The following is a 7544-nucleotide window of genomic DNA, read 5'->3' on the forward strand; positions in this document are numbered from 1 at the left end:
CAACATCTAATGGAAATCCACTGAAGTCTCGTCTTTAATAAAATACATCTGCCAGCGCTTCTCCCTGGCAGATAAAGGCCTGTCACTGTTACTTTGCAATCCTTGGGCAGTTTGATTAATGGTGAAAAGCTAAAGCAAGATGGACTACTGTTTTTTTTTTCCTTTTACAAGGGCTGTCATCGTGGCCGAGGCTTCACAAAACACCACGGCTCGACAACAATACAGCGTGAGGGAAAGGTTGGTGGGGGGCAGAGAGGAGGGGGCTTTCCGAGTACCCAAATCATATTAGCCTCATGACTAAATATAAATGACTCTGGGGCTATCGAGCCACTGTCAGGGGTGCTGGGGGAGCGGGGAAGGCGAGAGCTGGCACATTGTAATAACTAAATGCTAATAATAAATCATTGTTGAAGGGGACAAGGCTGATAATATTTTAGTTGCACTGGTCTCCCGCCACGCTTCTCGGAGAAGGGTGCATGGTTGTAGGTGGAAGGCAAGAAATGCATTTGAAGCAAGTTATTAATCTGTCAGTCACCTCCTCCGCTCTGTCTCTTCCTTATAACACCCCCCTCCCTCCACGTAGATTCACGGATGCTGCGCTCAGTCCGTTGCCCAACGTTACGTGACTGCTGAGCCCTTGTTTTAGTGTTTTCTTATTACTGCAACTTCTTGGGTATGTAATAGGCTGAACTTTAAGTTCCTGGGCCCCTATGCACAGTTTGTACCAGGGGCCCCATTACCATTTTGCAAGGTTGTTTGGCTCCATCAGGCCACAGGGTACAGCTGCCATCTCTGCGCCCAGGGTTGGACACAATAATGGGCCCCTTAATACGACATGACCTTACGGTCCAGCTGAAGACGACTGCACTTGGAGCCGATCACTGATCACTAGGATTTCCTATGAGATGATTCACAACCTATAAGATCTTATTTATGATGTAATTAAAGGGGTTGCCCTGTTTCGGGGCTGTTTTTTTTTTATTATATATATATATATATATATATATATATATATATACTGATGACCTATTGACAGGATACATTAGGTCATCAGTATATGATTGGTGGTGGTCCAACAGCTGGTCCCTGGACTGAACAGCTGTTTCTGTGCGCCGGATGCTATGCAGTGGTCGGTGCCGGAAGCAGATGGCTCCAACCACTATATAGTGGTCGTGTTGGGTTACTGCAGCTCTGCTCCTTTCCACTTGAAGTAGGGGCATAGTTGCAGCACGGCCGCTATTCCACTGGAACAGCTGATCGGTGCGGGGTCCGGCTGTCAAACCCCCACCTAATATATATTGATGACCGGTCGTTTGGATGGGTCATCAGTATAAAAAACAGCCCCCAAACTGTTTTAAACCGATTTAAAAGTGGACAGTCACATGTTCTGAATAGAGGGTGGGCCTTGAAATCTTCTCTGGGGGCCTAAAAAAACACAGCCTGGCTCTTTCTGCACCCCTGTAGCAGTGATCTCTAGCCTGTGGACTTCCAGATGTTGACACTACAACTCCAATTGTCAGAGCAAAAGTAATAATTGGATCCGCTGCCATATTTGTTGTTACTTTGGCAGGAGCTTCTCTACCGCTGCTCAATGTCACTTTCTCATGTAATGTCAGAAGTTTTGTACATAGAGAACTTCAACTGCCTCCCCCAGTCATAGAACTAAATTATATCATTTTGATTTCTGGCAGTCACCACTAGGGGGAGCTTACTAAAGTTGGCTTTACTATTGAGTTCAAGAGGAGCTGTATATGTTTGAATGCAGTGAGCTCCCCCTAGTGGTAGCTGTAGGCAGCTCGAATTCTATAATTAATTAAACTTTTTGTCTATGCAGAAGATTTGGAGCTCTGTAGAAAAAATGGAGCATCGTCTACTAAAAAGATTAATATATTTTGGAAGTAGGGAGAAAGGAAAAGAGTTGTGGTTCCTATTTATTGAAAATTGAAAAAATAATAAATTTTATTAATATATTTAATTTAAAATATTCCTAAAATGTTTATTTCTCAATGTAGGTCAATTATTCAGCAGTGCAGAAGACCCCTTGTCCTGCACTTAAAGAACAGAATTTGTCTTTTATGCTACTATCATACAACAATATAGTTAGACTTGGTTAATAGCTGAGGTAAGTATAAATTCGATCCCATAGGCATATTGTATGCTCTGTGTGAATCAGTGTTGGCTGTCAATCATTAAACATTGTATCAGATTTGTATGCACTGACATTTGTAAAAAGGCCTTTTCTGTAAAAACTGAGATATAAGGAAATAAAGAAGCAAGTAGTTTTCTAAGAAAGCACACTATTAAGCGTAATCCTAACTGAAAATACAATGCTTATAAAACATGAGGATATATAAAAGTGGCCTGGTCAGAACATAGTACGTCGATATATACAAGCAGCCTGTTATATAATTATAATCTGCTGCTGTTTGCTGCTTTTCACAGAAAACAGACAGCAATTAGTCCATAATAAAAGAGAAACAAGCGGCTAAATTTGCTGCTGATCCCAATACAGAGGATCGGTGTTGCAAGCTCTATATAACACACAAGCTAACCAGCTCAAATACCGCATAGTGCCACTGTGAATAGCCTCTTACAGATTCAAGGAGGGAACTAAATTAGAGCACACTACAATCATAGCATTCTCTATAGTGCTCACTCATACAAGCTACCGCACTGTTACTACTTCTGTCAGAGGAAGCCAGCGTGTTATAACAAAATGTGGACTGCTGAAAAACTATGATAGACAACAATACCTTTAAAATAAATAATAAAAATTAAAATTCAATACCAACATTGACTGTTGCAAATTATCCTAAAAATACGAATCAACAGCTAACACTGATACATGCAACAAATTGCAATCTGCTGCTGTTTGCTGGTTTACAAAAAGCTGACAGCAATAGCAGGTTTATAACAATCAGTGCAAAGCACAAAAGAAATAGATAAAGTACGTGTTGCACAGCAATTGAATTGATACAAAGTCTATTTACAAATAGAAAACATTACAAATGTCAGTGCATACAAAACTGATACAATGTTTAATGATTGACAGCTAACACTGATTCACACAGAGCATACAATATGCCTATGGGATCGAATTTATACTTACCTCAGCTATTAACCAAGTCTAACTATATTGTTGTATGATAGTAGCATAAAAGACAAATTCTGTTCTTTAAGTGCAGGACAAGGGGTCTTCTGCACTGCTGAATAATTGACCTACATTGAGAAATAAACATTTTAGGAATATTTTAAATTAAGTATATTAATAAAATTTATTATTTTTTCAATTTTCAATAAATAGGAACCACAACTCTTTTCCTTTCTCCCTACTTCCAAAATATATTAATTACATTATTTGGTGGTGTACACCTTGTGGTTCCCCATAACTCACTTTGTATATATAAATAAGTGAGGGTATCAGCAAAATCTATATTTTGTCTACTAAAAAGATGTATCGTGATATTAATCCACACAGAAATTTTGACCTAAAAACTAAATTGTCATAATTTGAGATCCACTGATCCTAAACCTTGAATCTTAAAATTGGTGAGGAATTAAAAGACAAAAGTTCCAAAAACGGGTAGGGCCTAATGGAAAGGGGAGTGGCTTAAAATGTGTCAAAGATCTGGTTTAAAATTCTGTTGCAAATTTAAGCCAAATCAAAAGTGGTATAATGAGGAGAAAAGTGTCGCGCTAGATGCACCAAATTTATCATACAGCGAGCACCACCGTGATGAATCTGGTGCATCTTCTGACTGCCTGGTCTGAGTGTACACTGTCTAAATCTTAGTAAGGCCCTGTTCACACTGATTTTTTTTTTTTTTGCAGGCAGAAAATTCTGGCACAAAATTCCGTTTTGCAATTTTGAGGTTGATTTTGTTATGCCTGCGTGCGTTTTTCACAACGTTTTTCACCCACAGCCATTGAGCGCCGTGGGCAAAAACGCTGCGAAAAACGCTTTCTCTGCCTCCCATTGACGTCAATGGGAGGTCAGAGACGTAAACGCCCGAAGATAGGACATGTCGCTTCTTTTTCCCGCAAGCCGGTTTTACCGCTCGTGGGAAAAAACGCCTCCGCCTCACATTGAAATCAATGGGAGGCGTTTCTGGCGCGTTTTCCGCGTCAAAAAAAGTGTCAAATCTCAGTGTGAACAGGGCCTAAATCTGCCCTAAATTATTTTTAGAAAGATGCAGAACTTTTCATTATGCAATGATTGAGAAAAAGATGGTTTCTTTCTTCCAAAAGCCGCACCACACCTGTCCACAGGTATTATGTGGTATTGCATATCAGCTCCATTCACTTTAATTTAACTGAGCTGCAATTCCATACAAAACCTATGGACAGGTGTTGCGCTGTTTTCTGGAAGTAAGCACCATGTTTTGTTTTTTTCCTGGACAGTCCCTTTAAAGGGGTTTATATAATATTAATGAACTGTCCTTAGAAATGGCTATCAATATAAGATTTGTGGGGGGTCCGACTCCCGTCCCACCCGCCGATCAGCTAATTGATGTCCTTTTCATTGCTTGGCTGTGTACATTTTATAGCGGAGGTTCCTTGTACTGCAGCACAAGTGAATGGGACTGAGCTGCAATACCAGACGCAGCCACTACTACATGTATGGCGCTGTGCCTGATGAGCAATGAAAAGGACGCAGCGTTGGCTGGAGCCCCTTCAGTCAGCAGATCGGCGGTGACACCGGCAGTCCTAAGGATAGGCCATCAATATTTTAGTCTGAGAAAACCCCTTTAAATTTCCGTCAGGACACCCCTATAAGGTCTTATTTCATGCCTTATCTTACATACTCAGGTGTCCTCTGTACTAACACATTTTGAGCAATTCTGGAAAAAGTTGTCTTCCATGACCTCCATTCATCACCCGCAGGTGGGGTATAACGCCCACCCGAACAACCTTTAACTGGACGATAACATTAAAGATGATTTAGGAGAAGCCGGGAGGAGGCAGCCTGTCATCCGCTGTGTATTAATTCCAGGCTGTAAATATATTCTGTAATAGAAAACTTCAGCACAAACTGTGGAGGTCACTGGCAGACGCTGTATATCACTGTATATTCTTTATGAGAGATCTCAATTCTGCATTCACTGCCCTTGTACCAGACACTCAGAACGGTCCTAATATTGGGTGGCGGGAGCGTCAGACTTTGAAGCTCTTAAAGGGACACTAAACAGGTGTTTTATACTTGTACTACTTCCTATATATCTCCTACATGAGCTGGTTACATACATATGAGGCCACTGGCGGGTCCCTGGAGGTCTCTCTGCTCTATTCTCTTCCCCCTTCAATTCTTCTTCATGAAAAGGAAAGGCATAATTAAAAATTTAATTACTTAACGTAACGGGTGCTGCAAATAATGGGGGCGGGGTGAGCATAGCAATATACATTCAGACAAGCGTGTGCAACCTCGGACTTGAAAAACTGACGTTTTCCACGTATGAAATGCACCTGTGCAGGACATGTGATCACGGATCCCGCGTAGACTAGAGTCCTCGGAGGGGTGCAATAAAATAGGACATGCCCTATTTTTCCATGGACCCTTCACACGTTCCGTTGAAATACATGAGTCCTTGTGATGGCCGTTGTTTTAACGCCCGTCACGCGGACAAGTTACTCGCTCGTCTGAATGAGCCCTAAGCCTCTGCTTGTGTTGTCTCATTTTTTTCTATTTATTTATTTTTTTAATTATCGTGTCTAAAAGATATCGAATGGATTTCACTGATTTGTTGATTCTTATTGCGCAAAATTGTCTAAAAAAGCATCTGTTTTGTTGATGGATGGTTTGCCATGGACAGTAAATGTATTTTTTTCCAATTCTTTATAAAAAAATTTTTTACAATAAGGGTATGTGCACACACACTAATTACGTCCGTAATTGCCGGACGGATTTCGGCCGCAAGTCCCGGACCAAACAGTGCAGGGAGCCGGGCTCCTAGCATCATACTTATGTACGATACTAGGAGTCCCTGCCTCGCTGCAGGACAACTGTCCCGTACTGTAATCATGATTACAGTACGGGACAGCAGTTCCACGGAGAGGCAGGGACTCCTAGCATCGTACATAACTATGATGCTAGGAGCCCGGCTCCCTGCACTGTGTTCGGTCCGGTACTTGCGGCCGAAATACGTCCGTCAATTACGGACGTAATTAGTGTGTGTGCTCATACCCTAAAGGGTATTCAGGGCTAGATCGTGGGGGTTTAACCTTTGGTACCCCCCCAATTAATTCTAAGAATGGCAGATAACAGACCCACTCCCTCTAGCTCTGTACATAGGCAGAATTATAGTAGTTATATTCTTATATATAGGAGCAGTAGTATAGTAGTTATATTCTTGTATATAGGGGCAGTATTATAGTAGTTATATTCTTATATATAGGAGCAGTATTATAGTAGTTATATTCTTGTATATAGGAGGCAGTATTATAGAGTAGTCATATTCTTGTATATAGGAGCAGTATTATAGTAGTTATATTCTTGTATATAGGGGGCAGTATTATAGTAGTTATATTCTTGTATATAGGGGGCAGTATTATAGTAGTTATATTCTTGTATATAGGGGCAGTATTATAGTAGTTATATTCTTGTATATAGGAGGCAGTATTATAGTAGTTATATTCTTGTATATAGGGGTTAGTATTATAGTAGTTATATTCTTGTATATAGGGGGCAGTATTATAGTAGTTATATTCTTGTATATAGGAGGCAGTATTATAGTAGTTATATTCTTGTATATAGGGGGCAGTATTATAGTAGTTATATTCTTGTATATAGGAGGCAGTATTATAGTAGTTATATTCTTGTATATAGGGGGCAGTATTATTGTAGTTATATTCTCGTATATAGGGGCAGTATTATAGTAGTTATATTCTTGTATATAGGGGGCAGTATTATTGTAGGTATATTCTCGTATATAGGGGCAGTATTATAGTAGTTATATTCTTGTATATAGGAGGCAGTATTATAGAGTAGTTATATTCTTGTATATAGGAGCAGTATTGTAGTTATATTCTTGTATATAGGAGCAGTATTATAGTAGTTATATTCTTGTATATAGGAGCAGTATTATAGTAGTTATATTCTTGTATATAGGAGCAGTATTGTAGTTATATTCTTGTATATAGGAGCAGTATTATAGTAGTTATATTCTTGTATATAGGAGCAGTATTATAGTAGTTATATTCTTGTATATAGGGGGCAGTATTATAGTAGTTATATTCTTGTATATAGGAGCAGTATTATAGTAGTTATATTCTTGTATATAGGAGGCAGTATTATAGAGTAGTTATATTCTTGTATATAGGAGCAGTATTATAGTAGTTATAGTCTTGTACATAGGGGGCAGTATTATAGTAGTTATATTCTTGTATATAGGGGCAGTATTATAGTAGTTATATTCTTGTATATAGGAGCAGTATTATAGTAGTTATATTCTTGTATATAGAGGGCAGTATTATAGTAGTTATATTCTTGTATATAGGAGCAGTAGTATAGTAGTTATATTCTTGTATATAGGGGGCAGTATTAGGGC

The sequence above is a fragment of the Rhinoderma darwinii genome, chromosome 7 (assembly GCF_050947455.1).
Source record: "Rhinoderma darwinii isolate aRhiDar2 chromosome 7, aRhiDar2.hap1, whole genome shotgun sequence".
NCBI lineage: Eukaryota > Metazoa > Chordata > Amphibia > Anura > Rhinodermatidae > Rhinoderma > Rhinoderma darwinii.